The sequence below is a fragment of the Cynocephalus volans genome, chromosome 11, assembly GCF_027409185.1.
Source record: "Cynocephalus volans isolate mCynVol1 chromosome 11, mCynVol1.pri, whole genome shotgun sequence".
NCBI classification, from domain to species: Eukaryota; Metazoa; Chordata; class Mammalia; order Dermoptera; family Cynocephalidae; genus Cynocephalus; species Cynocephalus volans.
Genome location: NC_084470.1, coordinates 79,627,514 through 79,649,853, shown reverse-complemented (window position 1 = coordinate 79,649,853; position 22,340 = coordinate 79,627,514). Strand labels below are relative to the sequence as shown.

General features: G+C 41.4%; 1 protein-coding gene across 8 annotated transcripts in view; it reads left to right on the top strand.

Annotated features, from left to right (window-relative positions):
• FOXP1 (forkhead box P1) overlaps positions 1 to 22,340 on the top strand; it is a 559,382-nt gene that overhangs the window by 68,879 nt on the left and 468,163 nt on the right. For all 8 annotated transcript variants that reach the window (XM_063114112.1, XM_063114120.1, XM_063114119.1 and 5 more), the window contains one exon: positions 16,801 to 16,930. The gene's annotated coding sequence lies outside the window, so the exon portion shown is untranslated. The remainder of the gene's footprint in view (positions 1 to 16,800; positions 16,931 to 22,340) is intronic.

Genomic DNA, 22,340 nt, shown 5'->3' with positions numbered 1-22,340 from the left:
GAAGGTATGGGATAGATGGTATGAATTCTAACACCGTGGTATATATTCACCCAAAAGGCAGGATCACAGGCCTGACATGATTATGAGAGGGTCTAGAAATGCCAGTTTGTACTGAGAAGAATGAAGCTTTGTCCTTAAATTCATGAACTAAAACTTCTTGAGTTAAAACTTGAAAGCAGATAGCATGGTTGTCTTTATGCTGTTGAGTTAAAATTTTGACTTCTAGAAAAAAACAGTACTTTTTATATTTTTCTTTTGAAGTTGCCAGCTGTGAGTCTAATTTTTATTCAATAACAGTTTTGCACACTTGAACTGTATCTTAGGGCGGTATCTTGTTAGAGAGTGGAAAGCAATATTGGAAGAGGGTGGTAGGGGATGTTTCAGTCTCTTACTAGGAGTAGTGTGAGATGATTTTTTTTGTTTTTTGGTGGCTGGCTGGTGTGGGGATCCGAAACCATGACCTTGGGATTATAAGGTTTTGCTCTAACCAGCTGATTTAACTGGCCAGCCCAAGTGAGATGATTTCTGAGGCTGTGTTTGGGCCTGGTGGGCAAGAGTTGAGCTGCTTACCTGGGTCTGCTCTTTGTGCAGGTCTCAGAGCTGTAGTGTATGTGCTGGGTATTCGCTGAGTGTAGACACGTCTGCTTTTTCTCCTCGCATCTGGGGAGGCAAAGACAACATGCCCTTCCCTACTGGAAATAGAGCCTTCTCAGAAAGTCCACTCCTCTGGATTCATTCACCCATTCAATCACTCATTCTACAGATACTTACTAAGTTCCTATTTTGTACCTGGCACTGTTCAGGCATGTGTGATAAATAAGTGAACAAAAGAGACAAAGACCCTGGCCCTGTGGGTGCCCATATTCTGGGGAGAAAGAAAGGATGGAGACAGGGAGACATACTAAATATGTTATATAGTATGTTAGGGTTGTGTACAAGAGAAGAAGGCAGGGAAACGAGGATGGCAGTGCTGTGTGTGAGAGTGGGTTGTACTTGAGATAGTGTGGCCAAGTAGGTCTCTAAAGGTAATTTTTGAGCAGAGACTTGAAGGAGGTGGGGAAGTTAGTCTTGTAGAACTTTCCAGGCAGAGGGAACAGTTAGTGTGAAGGCCATTTGGTGGGGGGCATGCCCTCTGTGATTGAGGGACAGTCAGAAGGCTCCTGTGACTGTAGGAAGTGAATTGGGGGAGCGTGGTGGAGACCGACCCTGAGGGCTAACTGGGGCTGCACTGTTAAAGGACTTGCCTTGTACCTGAGTGTCCTAATGTCGCTGGAGGTGTTGATCTGATTTAAATTTTAAGAGGATCCTTCTTGCTGCTGTGTTGAGAATAGACCATGGATAGGGCAGGAGAAGGAGCAGGAAGTCCTGTTTGGAAGATTGTACAGTCATCCAGGGGAGAGATGACAGTGGCTATCACCAGGCAGCTGGCGGTGAAGGTGGGGAGCAATGGCTATGTTGTAGATCTATTTTGAAGGCAGATTCCATGGGATCTTCTCATGGAATAAATGTATGGTTTCAGAGAAAGGTATGAGTTAATATTGACTCAAAGATTATTGGCCCGACTGTGACCAGAAGGATGCAGTTGCTATGGGCTGCAGTTGGGAAGGATGAACTGCCATGGGGAAGGCTGTGGGAAGATCAAGTTCTGGACGTGTTGAGTTTGAGATGTCTAGACATCCCAGAAGACATGCCGTGGAGGCAGTTAGATACGTGGAGCGGAGGAAAGAGGTGTGGGCTGGGCTGGGAGCCCAGGGAGTTGGGAATGCCTGGTAACTGTTGCTGGAACAGACTGTTTTCATGTTACCCTAAAATGGACCTACTGGTTAATTCAGGGATCCTCCTGTGTGCTGCTAATACCAGGTTTTGCCTGTTAAGGAGATGCTCACTTTAACTGCGGAAGGTGGTGTTTCCTTGGTGTTAAGCATTCGCTCTGGAGCTTTGCAGTGCTAGGGTGCTGGTGCCATGCACTCAAAGGAAGCTCTCAGAGTCACAGAAAGCATGAGATGAACACAGACATGGGGATCGTCTTTTCTCACCCCTCACTGTGGGAAGGGGAGACTGGGTACCAGCATGCAGGGCAGAGTGAAAACTGGCATTGGCTTCTCTCTCTGCTCTACTGGTTAGTGACCAGCTATTGTTTGAAGAGGTGTTTGAAAGCGGATAATCCAACACTTTTGTTTCTTTCATCTCTGTATCTGTTTTTTATCAGCCAGGAAAAGCTGGATTGCATTCTAGAAAGAAGAAGGCTACTGTTGCTTTTCTGTCTTAAATGTGTGCTGCTTGAGTGTGTCTCAACAGGGGCAAATTAGATCGTTCGGGAACATTCCTATGACGCTTTTGGTAACAAAGTGATAAGGTAATATGTAGAGGAAAGTTAGGGATTTATTTTTAGGTGATTTCTTCCTCCTGTGCCTTCAGGAGAGGGGAGATTAGCTTCTTTGGCTTTTCACCTTGCTTGTTAGGGTGTTTCTGCTCTTGGATCTTCTTAGATGGGCCCTAGCCTGAGCTGCCCGTTGCTAGCTAAGATTAGGCTTCATTTAGGGGCCAGGTATGTGACCCTGCCCTTAGCCAGGCTCTATGTCCTGTCTTGAAGGCACCACTGGGAGGCAATATAGCACACTTTGAACTATGTTCAACTCCTGGTTTCTCCACCTAATTGCTATGTGACCTTGAGCGGGTGACTTAACTCCTCTGAGCCACAGTTTCCTCGCTTGTAAGAGATACATTTCTGCATCAGAGAGCATTGCTGTGAGGAGCCAAATGAGAGAATACATGTCAAGGGCTGAACACCACACTTGGCACATAATAAATGTTGAATAAATGGCAGCTATTATTATCGTCTTATTGGCAGTCCTCCCAACTCCTACCTGAGGCTTAGGCCAGTTTTGTTAAGATTAATTTAGTTTCCAAAAGAGATGTGCTAATTGGATTATTACATTTTCATATGTTTACATCTATATATACATGCATGGCTTTGAAATCTACACATGTATATATTTATCCATTTAAATTTCTCTCTTAAAAATCTGTGAGAATTATACTTTTGAGTCATTGAACCAGGATGAGATATTTTTTCAAAAAGATTGTTGTAAGTGTTTGTTATGTAGGCCATCAAAATGGGAAATAATGTAGAAACAGACATTAATAGAAAAACAAAAAAGAAACCCAGTGTTAAACAGGGCCACCAATAGACTGTATATTTTTATAACCTAGGTATTTTAAAGTATTGGCACTGGCCTGCATTGCTTAGGGGTGGATGGCACAGACAAAGCTGTTTTGGGGCTGGGATAAATATTTTTTTGATTGATGCTACAACTTGTAGACTTGTAATCAGGAGTGGCTTATCAGTAGCTTTTCAAAATCTGACAATCTACAAGGAATGCTCCAATGGAAGAAATTTAGCACTCTGTGAATGCTTTTACAGTTGAATTCCACACACATGAATTATGACAAGTGAGGCTGACTACACTGTGGTTTGTTGTGTCTGGTCTGGTTCCTACTTTTAAAGTTGCAGTTGCGTTTGGTCATTTGGAGCTTATTTTCACAGTCTGGCCAAGCCAGCATGGTCCCTTGGCTCTGCAGGGGACACAAACCGCCAGCCTTTAAGTAAGAGTGCTCAGTAGATAAGCATTTCAAGACTTCATTACATCATACAAAAGGACTTATGGGCTTATTTAACATACACGATTTGACTTAATTTAGATATTAAATGGAAAAAAAAGCCTTTTATTATCACCGAAGGAAAGAATTGCCAAACACTGTGAGACTTCGTTGAAATATTATAACGGATGTACAGAGCGCAAATATATTTCACTGCCTTACATAATGGGGTGTTTAATAATAGTTGTTTCTTTAAATTTAGCACATGTATCTCAAACATTTGCACTTTGTAAATTATATGCTGTGATTCAAAAAACTCCTTTTTTAAAAAAGAATTTGTTTTAATGAGGTATGTACTGATTTTTTAAAATGACCTTCAACTTTGATTTATGTATATTTCATGAGCCCAGATTGGGGAGTCCATTGCCAGAAATGAACACTTTCCATCCTGTCTTTTTACACACATAAATATGAGCAGTAGCTGGGCCTACTGACCTGGTTGGCCAAAGCTCTGTTGAACATTTCACTTGGTAGGCACCGACCTCCTCTGCAGATCTGGGGGCAGGGAAGAGTAGGGAGGTTACTTACAATACTGGGGCAAAGGTACACATTGGTGTCTAGGAAGAAGCCCTTCTATCTTGCACCTCCATCTTCAGCAGGAACTGGATTGGCTACAACTGCAAAGCCTGAGCCCAGCTGATTCTTACTTTAGGGTCTATTCCTGTTCTTCCAGGAGGTGATGAGCTGTTATGTGTTGAATTTTGTCCCCCCCCCCCCACTTATATGTTGAATTCCTAACTCCTGGTACCTCAGAATGTGGCTATATTTGGAGATATGGTCTTTAAAGAGATTGAGTTAAAACGAGATCATTAGGGTGGGCCCAAATCCAATGTGACCGATGTTCTTAGAATAAGGGGAGATGAGGACACAGACACACACCCAGGGTAGACTAGACTGTGTGCTGACATGGGGGAAGACGGTCATCCACAAGCCAAAAAGAGGAGCCTCATGATCTCAGATTGCTAACCCCAAGAAACTGTGAGGAAATAAATTTCTGTTGTTTAAGCCACCCAGTCTGTGGCACTTTGTCATGGCAGCCTAAGCAGACTAATACAGGAGCAAAACAGAATCTACACAAGGGCATGTATCATTTGAAAAAGTCTATTTCATATTATAAAAGGTGTTTAAATATGGCAAATGATGTGTTTAAATATGGTAAAATCCATGTGGAGAGTCGAGACCTATTAGCAGATGCTGAAGTAATAATCAGTGTGCTGGATGCAGTGCTGGGGTCTTGTGTTCATCATCTCTTTCAGTCCTTACCATGATCCTGAGAGGTAGAAGCTATTGTTATTTCCATGTTATAAGTGAGGAAACTGAGGCAAGGAGGATCACTGACCTCTATGGGATTTCAGAGCCAGCCAGGGTTGGAGCTGGGATTCAAAGCCAGGTGTCGTTTTCCAGACCTGTCCAAGTTGTGGCTTTCCCAGCCCTGGGTGATTGGGGAGCAAGGAGGGGTGGTTGTAGGATCTGTTATGATCATTGGTAAAATATATTGGGGCACATTCTCTTAGACCATATTTAATCTCCAGAGAGAGGCCAGTAATGATAATATCCACTCATATGACAGAGCACTCAGTATGTGTGAGCCCTGATTGAAATGTTATACACACCTGCCTGTTTTATACTCCCAGCTGCCCTAAGCAGCTTCCCCAGAGCTTCCAAGTGGTCCACACCCAGGCAGTCTGAGTCTAGCACCTGAATCCCTAACCACTAGATAGCACTCCCCTCTTGAGAGGCCAGTGCCTGCCCAGCACCTGCATCTGTCATGGGTGCGGGGGAAGGAGGGTGGCTGACATTTGGGCTTTTAAAACATAAAAATCTTTGTATTTTCCCCCTTTATTATAAAAGTGATTTATGATAAATGTAAAGAATTTAAAAAACAAAGCAAAAATAAATAAATATTATTGGTAGTCACACCCCCTACAAGGAATTACTGCTAGTGTTTTTCTGTCTGCCTTTCTAGTCTTCCCCCACCGTGGAAATATACTTAATGTAGCTATATATACACTAATACCTTTATGAACAGTATTATTAGTTAGAAAAAAGCAAGGACTTTGAAATAAGAATTGAGTTTAAATCCTAGCTTCCCAGTTACTATACTACCTATGTGACTTTGGACAAGTTATGTAATTTCTGTCTGTCTCCATTTTCTGTCTTTAAAATGAGGATAATAAAACTTCATTGGGTTTTGCAGTAGCCTGCTGTATATAATGTGCTCATTTGTAGCAGCTGGCACATAGTAAATACTCAAAGCATAACTTTAAAAAGAATCAATTTTTTGTAACACGTTTTTATTACTTACCAACATATTATTCAACAAACATTTGGTGAACAGGTATGATTTGAGGATCATGTTTCCTTCCTTGTCCTTGTTTATTTTTACAACACCTTTTTTTTTTTTGTCCTTTTTCATGACCGGTAAGGGGATCACAACCCTTCGCTTGGTGTCGTCCGCACCGCGCTCAGCCAGTGAGCCCGCACCGCGCTCAGCCAGTGAGCGCACCGGCCATCCCTATATAGGATCCGAACCCGCGGCGGGAGCGCCGCTGCGCTCCCAGCGCTGCACTCTCCCAAGTGAGCCACGGGGTCGGCCCTTATTTTTACCACACTTTTTAATGGCTGCATAGTATTTCATCATGAGTATGAATCATAATGTATTTAGTTTTTAATGGATCTTTATTTTTCTCAGCTTTTATATACCGATAAATGTATTTTATATGATGTATTTATTTGCAACCTTGCAGGTGAATTTTCCTCAGTGATTGCTGTTTTCTTAGGATCCAATCCAAAGAGTAAGGGGTAAACAGGAATGCATGGTTTTAAGTCTGTCGAAGGTGTGCCAGTTTATCCTGGCCATGGGTGAGAGTACCTGCTTCTATTTGTGAAACTTTGATGTAATATTAGATTGATGGGCACAAAAGAAAACTGAGGCATAATTATGCACTATGAGCTGCTGACCCAAATCTGGTATCAGGAAGGATGATTTGAGATTTGAGAAAAGAGAGCAGTCCAGGACACCAGTGTTCAATTAATTGTTTGGTCCAAGCAAAGATGGGAGCAGCAGCTCTCAGGCCTGGACCCCTTACTGTGGGCCAGGCATTGTGTGCTCTCTAGTTGTGTAACTTTGAGGTGGGGACTCTCAGTAGCCCCATTTTATAGATACAGAAATAGGTTTGGAGAAGTTATGTAATTAGTCCAGAATCACAAGGCTGCTGTATGGCAAAGTTGAGAGCTGAACCCAGGTGCTTTGACTCTTAGTGCCTGCTCTTGTCCCAGGTTATTGGAGATGGGCTGGAAACCTGGACACAAGAGCCAGCACAGAGCCAAAGCCAAGGGCAAATGTGGTGGCTGGTATTGGAAAAAGGGCCCAGAGGAGCCCCTGACAAAGTTACCAGCTTGTTGGAAAAGAAGACCTGGGGCTTTGGCTGACACAGGAAGGTGAGAAGGAGGAGCTGGTGTAGGGAGAGTGTGAGGATTCGCATGGCAGATATGGGGCTGTGGGGACAGGAGATAGAATATCGTCCCATATACTGCTTTGAGGTTTACGTGCGTTATCCCACTTAATCTTCAAACCACTACCTGACATAGAACTGTCATCCTCTCCATTTTATAGCTGGGGAAACTGAGGCCCATAGAGCCTACCCATGGGTGGCACAGCCAGCATCAGGCCCCTAGCAGCCAAACCTCGATACACTGTGCCAAAGCAGACCAGGAATTAGAACTCAGTGGAGAGTTTATAACCTAGGATGTATTTGTTGGAAGTGATTGCTCCCTCCTTTTGAACTTTGAAGCGATTGTCTGTGGAATTCATCTGGCAATTAATCATGTACTCCCTGTGACTTGGTTCTCATTGTTGTCTTGAAATGTTATTTAAATTGCCCATTGTTATTTAACTTCTTGTGCTGAGAAGCAGACTGTGCCTGGGTGTTCTCCCACCTCGCCCTATACATGGGTGCCACAGTGAATCAGAATGGGACCCCATAAATGTTTGATGTGATTTCATTTTGGAGTCTTCCGGGTGGGAAGCGATAATGTCATCCTTAAGACTTTAGGCGGGTGACGTTCATGGAGGGTGTTTTAGTACGTTTTGTGTTGCTATAACAGAATTACCTGAGATTGGGTAATTTATAAAGGAAAGAGGTTTATTAGGCTTACGATTCTGGGACAGCTGCATCTGGCACGGGCCTCAGGCTGCTTCTACTCATGGCGGAAAGTGGCAGGCAGCCAGCGGGTACAAGCAGATCACATGGCGAGAGAGGAAGTGAGAGAGAGAGAGAGAGAGAGAGAGAGAGAGAGAGAGAGAGAGAGTAGTACTCAGTTGTATTTGGTACTGGTGAAGAGAGGAGACATGGGATTCAGGTAGATGTGGCTCTGTGACTTACTAACTGTGGTCTTGGGTAAAGGGCTTCACTTATCCAGACATGGTTTCCTCATCTGCAAGATAGTAGTACTGTATTTGCTTGTGCCACCATTGTAAGGATGAGTAAGAGTGTGGATGAAAATGCTGTGTACAGAGTCCGGCATGCAGTGCAGTAAGGGCTTCGTCGTGTTAGTTGGTCTCAGAAATGGACGTACTCAGGAGAGTGAATGTCCAAAAGTCCTCCCCCTCTGTGGAGCTCCAGGGTGAAAGACCAGTGTGTTCCTTCTTCTCATGTTTACCACGGACGTTTCACCACTCTGACTCTTGGACACTTTTCCTTGTTGCTGTTGTCCTCATCATCAGCTCTTCTCTTGGCCTCCTGAGACATTTTCAAACCACGTCATTCCACACCCTGGAATGTGCACCCTTCCTTTCTCAAAAGAGAATGTGGCTTATAAAACACTGGACAACTCTGTGCCTGGTTGTTTTCTTCTTTTCTACTTATAGTTGTGCTTAAGTTTTGTTTTTTGTTTTATTTGGTAACTTTATAAGAGTTGTCTGGAAGTTCTTCAGTCATTTCATTAGTCATCTACTTCTTTGGTTTTAAAGATTGAGGAAAAATGACGTTGAGGCAGCGGGTCAGATGAGCATGGCTTGCTGGTAACCCTTTCCCCGCTGAGTCACCTGTCTGTTCAGACAACTAAAAGCTGATGTATGCTTGGTGACTACTCACTGGCCAACGTCACATTAATTTGAAATTTCCTTTCTGTTCCTTTTAAGTTATGAGAGCTTGGATTCCTTTGTGGGGTTTTTGAAAGCACTCTAAATACTGTATTGATTGGATTATGTAGCCTGGAATTCTCCGTTATCCCCTGAAGCGGTGTTTTCTAGTATAGGCATAAAATTGTGACATGGTATTGCTCAAAAAGATGGGATTCAATGCTGTCATTTTATAGGAAGGGAAACTCAGCCTCTAAGAAGCTCAGTGACTTGCAGAAGGTCTGAAGTTGTTGGCAAAGCTGGCGCACAAGGTTGATCTTCCTACTAATTTGTCATATGTACCCCCTCCCCTGGGCCTTGTGGCCCTTCTGCTAAAAACAACCTGGGAAACCAGTTATTTTGGTTCTCCTTCCTTGATAGAAGAGAAGATCTGAATGTTGGGGATGGTAGCTGCCTCCAAATGCCCTTGGCTTCTCCTGACCCTCCTGTCCAGTGTGTCACTGAAACACGTTATAACCTTGGAAAACAAGTCTGTTTACTATGTTTGTACTCTGATGTCTGTGTGTTCTATACATTATCCATCTTGAGTGATGGATAAGGTGCCATGTAGGGTTACTATGCATTTTAATGTCATCTCCTCCCTATAGTACCATGACAATGAAATAATAATTCTTAGTAACTGAGGATGTTTATCATATTACGGTATCACAAACATAATTTTGTTTACTTGTTTGTTTTTTAACTTGGGCTTAGAAGATTTTGGTCAGTGGTATTATTTGTTTTAACGAAGAGTGTGGCCTCTTAGTCCATTTTCTGCTGCTATAATAGAATACCACAGACTAGGTAATTTATAAACAAAATAAGTTTATTTGGCTCATGGTTCTGGAGGCTGGGAAGTATAAGACCATGGCACCAGCATCTGATGGGAGTCCTCCCATAGTGGTAGGCAGAAGGTGGAAGTGAGTACATGAGACAGAGAAAACATTGGGCCCAAGTCGTTCTTTTATCAGGAGCACACTCCTAGTTAGTTCCAAGATAATTAACCCACTCCTGTGATACGAGTATTCATCCATTCATGAGAGCAGAGCCCTCATGACCTAATCACCTCTTCAAGGTCTGGCCTCTCAACTCTGTTACAATGGCAACTAAATTTCAACATGAGTTTTGGCAGGGATATTCAAACTGTAGCAGCCTCTATTTTTATTCCTTTAAGTAATTTGTAATTAACCTCAAAGGCCTCTGGTAAAATGGCTTTTGTTTCTAGTTGGAATATTGGGACACAGAGAAGTCTATGGAAGAGATTTGGCCCAACCGTGTCGGGGCTTCACACTCAGCTCCACAGAGGATCTTCTGATGACTCTACATAAACAGCACTTTTATATCCTACTTCAAGGACCATCAGTCTTATCAAGAGATATTTTTCTGTTTTTTTTTTTTTTTTCCTTTTCTTAATTTTTTATTTTTCTCCTTTTCCAATAATGGAGGGCTTTTTGTTTTCTTATTGGAAACCACGACATTTTTCCTATTTGTAAAGCAGATAGACATCATCACAGAAAACAGGTCCCCAAAGAATTGCAATTAATAACGTGGCGTAATTGGTTTCTTTGGAACATTGTTTTCTTTTTCCTTCCATATCAGCTGTTACATAGGCTGGTTATATAACCTCAGCTTTTCACAGAAAATGTGAACCTCATCAAATAACAAGACTGCTTCTGGTGTCCTTGCAGCGAACTTCTCCTAGAGTGCTCCTACTGCGGAAACTGAGGCTTAGGTTTGATCCTGCCTGCCTTCTGCAGGACTCACCATTGTAAATTTTTTTTTTAGTAACATCATCATTATGATTGTGATTCTTGTCCTCGTCCAGTAGAGCTCCTTAGTTACCCACAACCCAGTTCAAGCCTTTAAACAAATACACAGGGATGTCACAGGTGTCTCTAGTGTGAAGATGAAGTGCTGTAATTTGTTTACCACCTTGAGTTGTGTACCACAGGCTGTGGAAAATCTGTTTTGAATTTAAAAGTGTGAAAAAACAAGTGTGCTAGCTATCAAAAAAGCTCTCCCCCTCAAAGTAAACATGTTTATAGAACAAGACTCCAAACAAAATACTTGATAAACCCAGCCTATCAAAAGAAAGTAAACATGTTTACCACAGGAGCCTTATAAGGAACCCAGATGGCAGCCAGCTATCTGTTCACTTGACTGTCCTTCCAGGGAGCTATTGAGGCTCCTCTGGGCAACAGGGACAGCGATCTAGCACTTGCCCGGCTAGCAGCCCGCCTGCCTTGCACAAGCCCTACTCGATCAGCTGAAGCTAGTTTCCCAGTGGGAATGGAAGGTTTGTGTCTTGTGCCATTGAACTCAACCAGGAGTGGAAAGTATTTGTGAAATTGATCCTGGAGTTCCCATGGTTCTTAAATAGCAACTTTTCATAGATTGGGTGCCAAGTGCGCTTACAGTGACTCTTCCTGGCTCCCCAAAAGAGTCCCAGGTTAGTGTCACATCTATTGGCCTCGTCTGTCCCAGTCCCTGTAGGATATAAACATGAATCACACCCAGCCCCTGCCTCACCAATCTCATTCTGATGCAGGAACCAAAGAGCTCGAAAAGGAAGTCAGTAGAAAAGACAAGGTCATCCTGAGTAGTAGAGAGGTTTTCAGTGTCCTGGGTATCACAGAGTGATGCAAAAGAGACGTAGTTCAGAAAGGGGAAGGTGGATTGTGCGCATGGAGAGGATTATGAACTTGACGTGGTAGTGGCATGCTTCAGTGCAGTTGAAGAACAAGTTCCCAAGGGACCCAGTGGGAGGTGGCTTCATGGGAGGTTGTTAGGGGAGAATTTCAGAGTTTAAGGTCTTAGAGATGGAACTGTTCTAAGGGATGGTGAGATTCGTGTTCAGGTCATGCCCTTGCATTTAGAGGAAGTGGTAGCTATTAACTAGCACACTTAATAAGCCCTTAATGTGTATGGACAAATATCCTAATTTTCAGGTATAGAAGAACTTGACCAAAGTCACAGTCAGTGGTAGAGCTAGGATTGAACCCAGGCAGTCTGTTCCCTTGGCTATGCTCTTAGCTACTGTACTAGACTGCTTCTCGAGTGGACTAGAAGCTTTTAGGAATAAGGAAGTTAATATAAGCAGGCATGTATTCACTCATTAAACAACCAAAAAAATTTTTTTGAGTGTCTTATCTCTACCAGGCCTGATGTAAGCCTTGGCCAGTCTGTTGAAAGGACCATCTTCATGGTTACTGAGATTGACTGAAGTGACCACACCAAAGGGATCTAACAGAAATTGTGAATGAGATACTAAAATACCTGAGAAAGGTATGGAGGAGCATCCTTGACATTTAGAAGTAAAATCCATGCAGCTGGGTGGGGAGCACTGTTCCCTTATGTGTGGCCATGAAAGAAGGGTTTTGAAGGTTCTTGGAATCACAGTGAAGAGGGGCAATGGCATTTTCCTTGGGGGTCGTGACGGGTAAAGTACACTGTTGGCGAGCAGCAGTTTGGCTCAAGAGAGCAATTAAAGAGGGCAACTCCTTCCTCTTTATTTGCCTTAGGTTGAGGGTGTGGAGCAGGTGGCTTCTGGAAAATGAGACAGGGGCATCTTTATGGAAAAAAAAGCTCTAGATTCATCAGGGTGTTGGTAATAAAGGGTGGTGGAGAAAGGTGAGCCTTGGGGCCAAGGGGAAGGAGGAGGGGAGTGTCTTCAACACAGAGGAAGGATTCTGGGGTGTTCTGAATGGAAGGGGGCAGGATGGTGGTCTGTCTCATCCTTGAAGAGGGAGGTGATAATACAGGATGGGGCTTCCAGTGAAGTCAGTCATTTTCTACAGCAGCGTTCAGACATAGGTGGGGGAGTGGGGCTTCAAGGTTCGAGTGGAATGTTTGGAAGATTCTTAATGAAAAAGTGGAAGATTCTTAGTGAGCAGTAAACAAAAAGGTTTCTGGTTGAGCCTCAGAACTGGAAAAGCAATTACACAGAAACAATATTCCCCATGTGTCCTAATTAATCTAGTGGGTTTACTTAAAAACTTGTTTTTGAGCATAGATACCAACAGGTCCTCTGGTGAGTTGAAAGATGTCTTACTAGTGAAAGCTTTGTAAAAGTAATAGTTTGATTACTTTTTTAAAAAAATGATTATTTCTAGGGAACTTCAGTTGAAACGGCATTGAGTGGGCTTGCCAAAGCCATGGATGTCGATGTAGTGACCCATTTGGTTAAATCTGGGGGCCGTTTTTACTAGAACTTTAGAACTTAGCTGTAAAGGCAGATGCTTATTTAGGGCACACTGGAGTTGTTATTATTATTATTTTAAAAACAGAAATATTATTTATTTTTCTTTTCCTAGCCTTGTCAATTGAGGCGGACTGGCATTTTATTTATGAGCTGACAACACATACCTTTTTTTTGCAGCTGATGTGCTTTTTGAACTGGGTTCAGCATTGTCAGAAAGTTATTCACAGGAGTTGGTGATGGAGTCTGCTCCACCCACTTCTGTTCCCTTTCTATTTTGGTACCATTTGCAACAAAGCGAACTAAGTAAATGAGAGAAGGATTGAAGCTCTCACAAATGCACTCCTTCGTATCAGGTTGTATAACCCATTAGACACAGTGGGCCTGCTCTTCCTGTGGCTCATGGGACCTCAAGGAACATCTGGGTAAACCCCATGAGATGGCCTTGGCCGTGGGGCTCCCAGGTCTTCTGAGCAATCTGACTTAACTGCATTAAAAAAATCTATAAAAATATATGTGTCTAAGTCTATATATTCATATGAACCGTATATACATTTATGTATGTTTATGTGTGTATATGTATACACAGACATCTATACATACATATTTATTTACTTTAGGTGTGTATATAAAATTCCAGATTAAGCATTCTCAAACCAAGGGAGAGCCAGTGGACAAGACATTGAATTTGACTTTCGTATCAGGGTACCTGAGGGAAATAGATGGCTTCTACCTCTCTGAGGCCTGAAGGGACAAGGACAGGAACAGAGAGGGTAGTGGTGAATGGCACCTGAAGAGAATTGTGGTATGGAGTGGGCTACCTGGCAGAGGCTGTGATTGGTCAGAGAGGGACTCAGACCACCTGCAGTGCCCAGTGGAACAAGGAGCTTTGGGAATGAATCCCCCATCTTCTCTGGCCTCCTGAGAAGAGATCTTCCATGAGTTGAACCCAGCTGGAAGTCAGAGGGCAGCCTTCCAGGACACAGAGCAGGGTCGGGGGGATGGCAGGTGGAGCATCTGGAGAAGCAGATGGAAAACCATCTAGTGCTGTACTCACCCAGGTAATGCAGGTGAGAGGTCAAGGTGGGAAATGAGGTTCCAAATCTTCAGGGTGCCTAGAAAACATCTAGCTTTGGAACAGCAGTTCTGAAAGTGTGGTGCTCAGACCAGTAGTACCAGAATCACCTGAGAACTTGCTGGAAATTCTCAGGCCCCACCTTGGACCTACTGAATGAGAATCTGTGGGAGGGGCCCCGCAATCTGTGTTTTATGAACCTTCCTGGAGACTCTGGTGCTTGCTCAACATTGAGCACCGTTGCTGGAGGTCTGTGAGGTACTGGAGGCTCAGCGAGCGATGTCTCCCTGCTAATATGACCACAGTTAGCATGCTCAGAAATGCCCATGTTCAGTGTGTAGTCCATGTCAATCCCCTGCTTGAAATTCTGCAGACCCCCATTCCTCCCTTTAGAGGATAGCCATTCTTCAATAGAAATGGCATAATGGATTACATTTAGGCCGTGGGGGCTAATACCCAATGTGGTTTATTCCTTTAAGTTCCAAGTTCTCCTCTCAGCCGTGCACAAAGTTCCAGGGCAGGCAGCAGGCTTTTGGAGGTTGTTTTTGAAAACTAGATGCAAATGCTCCCTGTGCTGTTGTTGTTTTCCGGGTGCCTGGCAGTGTTTGGTAAACAACTTGATTGCTAGGTCCTGGCCTCAGGGAACCACAGCTGCTCTTTCTAGCTCCCTGCAGACTTTTGTACAGAGCAGGGATTGCTTCAGAGAAAAATAAACAAGGGAGAACAAAACAAGAAAACATCACTGTTGTTTTGTTGCTGCCTCTACCTGTTTTCCCAGAGCTGTTTAGCAACCGCAGGCCCTGGGCTTTTGGTTCCCTTGCTTTAAAAAACAAGGCAGGTCTCCATGGCGTTCCAGGCTTCTTTCTCCATGGTTAGACTGTGGCATTTGGGGTAGCCACAGGACTTGGAAAGCCTTGGAAAGGACTTAGTAGCCACTGCCAGAATGTGTGCATTTTAAAACACATAAATTAAAAAGGGAGAAAGCTTCATTCTTTCTAATAACCCCCAAGATGGTAATCTGGCTTTTCAGATCTCTAGAAAAACAGATTGGATATAGCACAATGAATGTTTCAGCACTTCTAGGCTTTTCTCTAAAATGTTTTAATGGGCTTTTAATTTATTACAGCTCCTGATTATCAGGGTTGAGGCAGGGTTACTGCTGACCTCCTTGGCCAGGGTGCTCCTGTTGCTGCAGTGAAGGGGAACAGAACAAGGGCTTGCCGGTGTTTCTGGCCAGAACTTCCCAAAGCTGAGCCCCCAGGGGCTCACTGAGTTCCTAGCCCTAAAGTAGTTAGAGAGCAACACAGCCCAGTTCAGATCTGCATCTCAGTGACCTTGGGTATCTGGTAAAAATGCAGATTCCTGGAACCTCACTGAGAATCTCTGGACTGTGGAAGGCAAGAATCTGCATTTCAAGCTGGTGCCTCAGTTGCATATGCAAGTTTTCTGATCATGGCCTTGGTCATTGATATTGCTGCAGTGTACATAAGTGAGCTGGGGTACAAAGCAAGTGATGGTGCTGCCAGGTTTTTAAAAAAATGTTGAGACCTGCGTGTTGTTTTATTAATGGATCTACTTTTCATTTACTTACAAGTTCCTCATTATTTGGGCTTTCTTCTACCTTAAGTCAGAGAACATTCTTCCTGCAGTCATTTTCCTTTGACATGAAATAAATCTTTTAGCATGTCCTTATAGAGAGGTGATAAACTTCTGTTTATCTGAAAAAACTCGTATTTCACCCTCATTTTCGAAAGATAGTTTTTCTGGGTATACAATTCTGGGTAGACAGTTTTTGCCTCTGGGCTGTATTGTAGATAAGATTTATTTGGGTATCTATCTTCTCTTGTGTGTGTGTGTGTGTGTGTGTGTGTGTGTGTGTGTGTGTATTTTAGCTGCTGTATTTCTCATTTCTACAGCTCAGAACAGTTAAATATTTTGGTTAGTTATAGAGCTCCATGAAGAATGAAATTCAGTCTTTCATCTGTTGGATTCTTAACAAAACACACAGAAAACAAAAACATTTCCACAAATCACAGTGGTGATTTGTCCTTTATTTTTGGATGATGAAGAGACTAGAATCTTGAGATGTTAAATGACTGTCTTGGGGCCACAGGATTGATGGTAACACCAAGTTCAGAATTAAGGCTTCTCAACTTTAAGCCTTGACCATTCCACAGTATGTTCTCTCTTGATGGAAATATCTTCATGAATTTGCCCTTCCTGTAATTCATAACTATTTTAGAAATAAAATAGAATTATTTTGGAGGAAAAAAATCATTATGGTTGCCTTTCACTAGTTTTAATGATCATTATTATTATTTAAAAATAATTTTAAATCATTATTATTTAATAGTTTCATATGGTTTTTTTAATCCTCTGGAAAAGATAATTTAATAGGAAATGGTACATTTATCCATGTAAGATTTGAGTTAAAACAGCTTATGAACACTTTATGATGGGATATTTTTGTAATACTCAAATATTTAAAATATTTAATACAAAGCCCACAATAAATAATAACCTTCCAGTGTACATGTTGAAGTAATTAGTAAACATATCTTTCAGAACAGTATTTCCGGTTCATATTTGACAGCATCACACTTGAGGTATTGACATACCCTCGTCTGAACGGTGTTTTCCCCCACCTCTAGATTCTATGTCTGTCTTGCTGTTTTCAAGTTTAAGGAAGTGGTGGTTTTAGAAGTTACATCTTAGTTATGTGTAAAAAATATTTTTGTGTTGCAGTGTCCCAGAAGCTTTTGCTGACAATTCCAGTTTCCGAACGAAACATTTCGGCGATGGTGAGGGCTTTGATCCCTTCTCTGATTTGTTTTCAACCATGCACGGCTGGATGTGATGCCTGCTAGTCGAAAGGGTGAGTGAATGTTTGTGGTTATTCATCTGAAAATTCACAAGACAAAAAGTCCATCAGGACAGTTGCCCACTGAGGATGAGAGATTCTCAGCTTGAAGGAGGGGACCAACTGTCATTGTTTTCTCTTATAACCTTTTCAGATAATTCGTATAATAATCAGAGAATTTATACAAGACATAAGGCACAGGAGAACTTTTTTTGTTTGCTTGTTGGTTTTATTTATACTCTGAAGGGTGAACTATCCAAATTATGGACCACATACACAATTAAATGAGTAATTGCTTTTTTGGTCAGCTTGGTGAATAACATGAGCCACCATGAAATAAGACTACAATTACTTCACCTTTAGTTTATGGGAAAATTTAAATCTTATTTGTTCATTGAGATGGTCCCATCCCAAGCCTTCCACATGATTAGAGCATTGAGGAAGCCAAAGGCTTGGAAACTTTAGATACTCAAAGGTTTTCTGAAAGACTTCTGGTCATTTTTTCTGTTATAGTTTACCTCCTCAGAAATCAGTGGCTCCTCTTTAGTAATGAACATTGTGACCTGCTGTTATCAGAGACAATAACTGGTTGAGGCCAGGTGTTTGGGTGAAAACTCATAATTCATTGGTAGCTTTGTCATAGAATGTGGTCAATTTTATGGGGAATCGTACAGTTCCAGGTTTTGTATTGAATGGCATTTGATGGTACAAGCTTTTGGCATCAACTCATCTTATTTGTCTTAGGAAAGTTGTATTTAAAACAGATTTTGTGGAATGGAGGGAAGTATGGAGTGAAGCAGAAAGAGCACTACGTTGGAAATTGGGAGACCTAATAGTCCAGACGTGGGGCAAATTAGTCTCTCTTTTCTTTGATTTCCTGTATTTAAAATAAAGCATGTGTGATAAGAAAAATGTGGTGTAAGTACACAATGGAATACTACTCTGCCATAAAATGGAATGAAATTCTGCCATTCACAGCAACATGGATGAATTTAGAGAAAATTATGTTAAGTGGAATAGTCTAGGTATAGAAAGAGAAATACTGCATGTCCTCACCCATAAGTGGGAGCTGAAATTAATGAATAAAGAAAAAAAAAGAAAGAAAGGAACACAGTCACAATAATTCATTGAATTTTCAAAAGGGAAGAATGGAACTGAGGCTACCAGAGGTGGTGGGATAGGGAGAGGTGGAGGAGGGGATTAGGGAGAAATTGGGAAATTGGTGAAGGGCCACAAAAAAATGTTTACATTGTGTAATGATAACATATATATGTTCAAGCAAGTTAAAAATAAAATAAGTAAATAAATAAAGCACATAGGTTAGAGAATCATATTCTGTCGATACTACCAAGGCCCTAGAAGTTATCTGTTTAAATCACCTTGGTTTACAAATGGGACAGCTGAAACCTGTAGAGTCTAATTGGGATGTCTAAGTCCCTGGGCTTGTTCAGGACCAGATACTAGTTATTTGGTTGCCAATCATTGATTCTTTCTAGCTTATCTCAATTACAGAGATTAAGACATCCATTTACCTTAGTAAACCTCTTTTGATGATATGTGTCTAAGACACTGTAATGCATTCAACTGGACCAGATTTTTAAAGATTTTATAACTAGAAGTCATTTTGACAAATCCTTCCGATTTCATAGATTTAAAAAAAAAAATAGCTTTAGTGAAGCAACTAGTCCAAATATCAGAGACCAGGTGATCCTTCAAGAGCCTGTTGGCTATACAATTTACTTTCACTTGGGCTAGTTTAACTAGTTTAACTAACTAGTTGTACTTTATATTCCATTTTGCTGGAGGTAGAAATAGAGGGGGGAAAAAATCCAGTCTTCTGTCTTCCTTAAAGTATTCTTTCTTTCATTGGCAAGAAATAAGGCAAACAGTAAACAGTAACACATAAGGCAAGATGTCTGCAGTGAAAAGAAATGGCTAATGGAGTCATGGAATTTTAGAGCGGTTAGAGAACTTCAGTCATTTTATTAGGTGGTCTTGGGCAATTCCCTTGGTTCCCTCACCTTTGAACTTCTGAGGTTTTCCATTGCTACACAGCTATGATAGACTTTTGTGAATGGTCTGTAGATTAGTGAGCAGGTAGAACATGTTAAGAAAATTTATATCTTTGAGAATCCGGGTAGTGTTGAGAACAAAGCCTGGGTCTGTGTCATGTAACCGTGAGAATTCATAGATGTGGTTGGAATTCTGAAGGTATTAAAACAGCAACACACTTAGGTTTTTGGTTACCTGTCATCTCTGTCTTCAGTATTGAGAGAGTCTGACTCAATCTCACAATCATAAAATTGATGTATGAAATTTAACAAAACCACATGAATGGATTTATTGAAGACTAGGCTCATTTTATTCATTAATTTCAGTTGGGTAAGGCCCACTATTTGAAAATTCAATCCAAAGAACTATAATGAAAATGATATCTCTTATTTCAGAAAAAAAGTACTATTAGGCCCAGTAGAATACTGATTTTTTTTCTAAATAAGGAAGTGGTTTGTATTTATCGGACTGTAATAAACTTCCTCTCACTGTATTTTTAGTAGGAACTAGAGGCATCCAAAATCCTATGAGCTGGAGCATGTGTTCTGATTTTCTAGCCTCCTCCCGAATTTTCCTCAAGGCACACTTGCAACATTTGCTCAAAGAACTAAGCTCTGTGATGCGAGAACATGGCCGTCCATGCATTAAGCATCAGATAGCTAGTTAGTTCTTCCATTGTCAAAAATGTATTCACAGTCCTGTGCCTTTTAGAACTTTACAGTTTATTGAGTAACCCAAAGAAGTACCAATTAATTGTTACAGCTGATAATTTGGAGTCTTTAGTCTTGAAAAGAGAAGCATTTCCTGGTAAGTGTCCTCCTGGTAGAACAGGGTCAGAGTCACAGGGGCGGGTGGCCAGAACAACAAATCACCTCACTCTCAAATGCAACAAAATGGAACCATGAGACAAAGGATTTGCACAAAGAGATCACTGTGACAAAGTTTTTAAGGTCAGAAAATGGGGTAATGTATGCAATTTATGTTGGTGGTAAGCATGCCTGCGTAATAAATTAACTTAGGGGCAGGATGCAGAGAAAGAAGGGCTGAGCACTTCAGGTCTCTCTTTATGCCGTGGTTCGTTAATGCAACCGTTCACCAGGAGAGAATCACCAGGAGTTGACTGCTGCTTTTTCCCAGTGTGAAGCTGTAGTTGATATTGATACCTACACGATGCAAATCCTGAGACTCCAAGGGGAAGAGTGGCTAAGTTTGCTGCATATTTAATAGGCAGTTAGCCATAATGTTATTAATAAATGTGATAACAACAGTCTGTATTTGCATAGAGTTTTCCTGAGGAGAGTTGACTGGAACTGCTTGGGCATTGCACTGTCCCTACCAATACATTGTCCCTTGCCGACAGATTTGGTATAAGGGGTGTAAGTGTCCTGTGACATTGTTGTGTTTTATTTGGCCACAGTTCCTCTTTTGATCTCTTTTATAATCAAGTTTCTGGCTTTTGACTTACTAGGAAGAGGTAAAAGCATGGCAAAATACATCCTTCTCACTTGACTTGGTAAGGGGCTACTTTTTGGCTGGGGGCTCCTTGCTTTTTAAAATAAAGGTCAAAAATGTGGATTTTTTTTGTTATGGGTTTTGGGGTGGGTGGTGGCAGTACAGCTTCCAGGAGGAGGTGGTTGTAGCAGGTAGGTGCTTTGGAATAAGAATGCTGGCTGGCGGGTTCCCCTTCTGGGCCGCCTTGTGCTGCAGTCTGTCCTTGGGTCTAGCTACTCTGTTGTGCTAACTTCCAGTCCCTGAAATTTTGACTTTGAAAAGTAATTTTAACAATTTAATAAACTACATAATATGTTTTATAAGCTGGAGTGAATGATCTTAAGTATTTTGGTCTCTTTCATAACACAATGAACCTAATATTGGTAAAAATACAGATCTTCACTCACACCATAAAGAGAGGCTAGATTTAATAAGCAGTTATGAGTGCTGGCAGCTGCCTATCAGATTGTATAACTTGGGCCCCAGCACGCGAAGACAGTGTCAACTTACATTTTATCTCCAAAGTATTTTCTAGGTGTTTATTTTGCCTTTCTCTCCAGTCCCTAACCTAATACAAGTAATGTAATTGGCTGAATATTTTCCACATAGCTAATTGGCTAGGGGCCAAGGTGGAAACCCTTGTCTGGCTTGATGAAGATCAGAAATTAACATGACATTTACGTGGAGGTAATGGAATATATTAGTAATGTAGTAACTCAGGATGGTGAGAGAGCTGTCCATCCTTCCCTGCCCATATGAGCAGCAGAAACAGTTCTGAGGGTGATGGGAGAACCTCCACCCTCTTCCCAGACCCCAATACCACACAGCAGTGCCAGCCAATCCCTATGTCTCATTCTTCAGACAGAATTGTAAGACAAACTAATGAATGATTCCGTTTGTCATTAAAAAAGAAAATCCACCAACCGCTGTTGTAAGATTAAATTCCAATTAGAAGATTGCATTTAATTCGGAAGCTATAACATTGTTCTAATGAATTCTGTTGGAGGTGACAGTTTATGTGAGATAAATTTATATGGTGTAGGTAGATATAAATTCATTGGATAATGTTAAACATGTTACTTCATATATATTAGCTGTGAAATTTATTCCTTCTCTAGTTATGTCCCCAAGGAAGTAGAGTCAGAGGGAAAAACATATCTTCAAAGAAAGAACCCTTTCTGTCCTTTCAGATACTTGCTCTAAAATAGCCTTTTCTCACTTTTATTTTTAAAAAAAATCTGTTAAATGTCTGCATTAACTGAATTTATGATTCTTGGTGTATGCTATTTATAAAATTGAATATAGGTTTTATGATATAGGAAATTAGTCTAGGAATGAGAATATGATCCAACTTTGTAATAAAGGTAATCTGCATTTATATTGCAGATATTTCCATTCCTCTCTAAGCCCCTTATGGGATTATATACACATTTTTCTGGACATACAAATTCACTGTAGAGTAAACTTTTAATGTATTGGCAGGCTTTTGTTCACATGACACACAAAGTGTCAAATCTTTCATCTAAATAAAGGGTGGCAAAGGTTCTTGACACACTTTCGATTTTATAGTACCCCTTCCCCGACCCATTTCTGTGCCCCTGGCAGACATCATTTAATTGATCACTTTCTCTTTTCTGCTAAGTGTGGATGTGGCCTCAGAATTATTCCACTTAAATTCTTGTAGGCAAGCAGGAGTGGGGCAATTGAGTGACCTTTGTAGTTTGTCTTTGTATACACAATATTTAACCGCAGTATCTGGCACATGGTGGTGAAACAGTTCGTGTTTGTTATACTAATGAAAGAATCTTACGAACAATTTTGTCAGTGATCAGGTTGTGTAATGGTTAGAGTTTTGACAACATGTATGTGCTATGTTCATTTG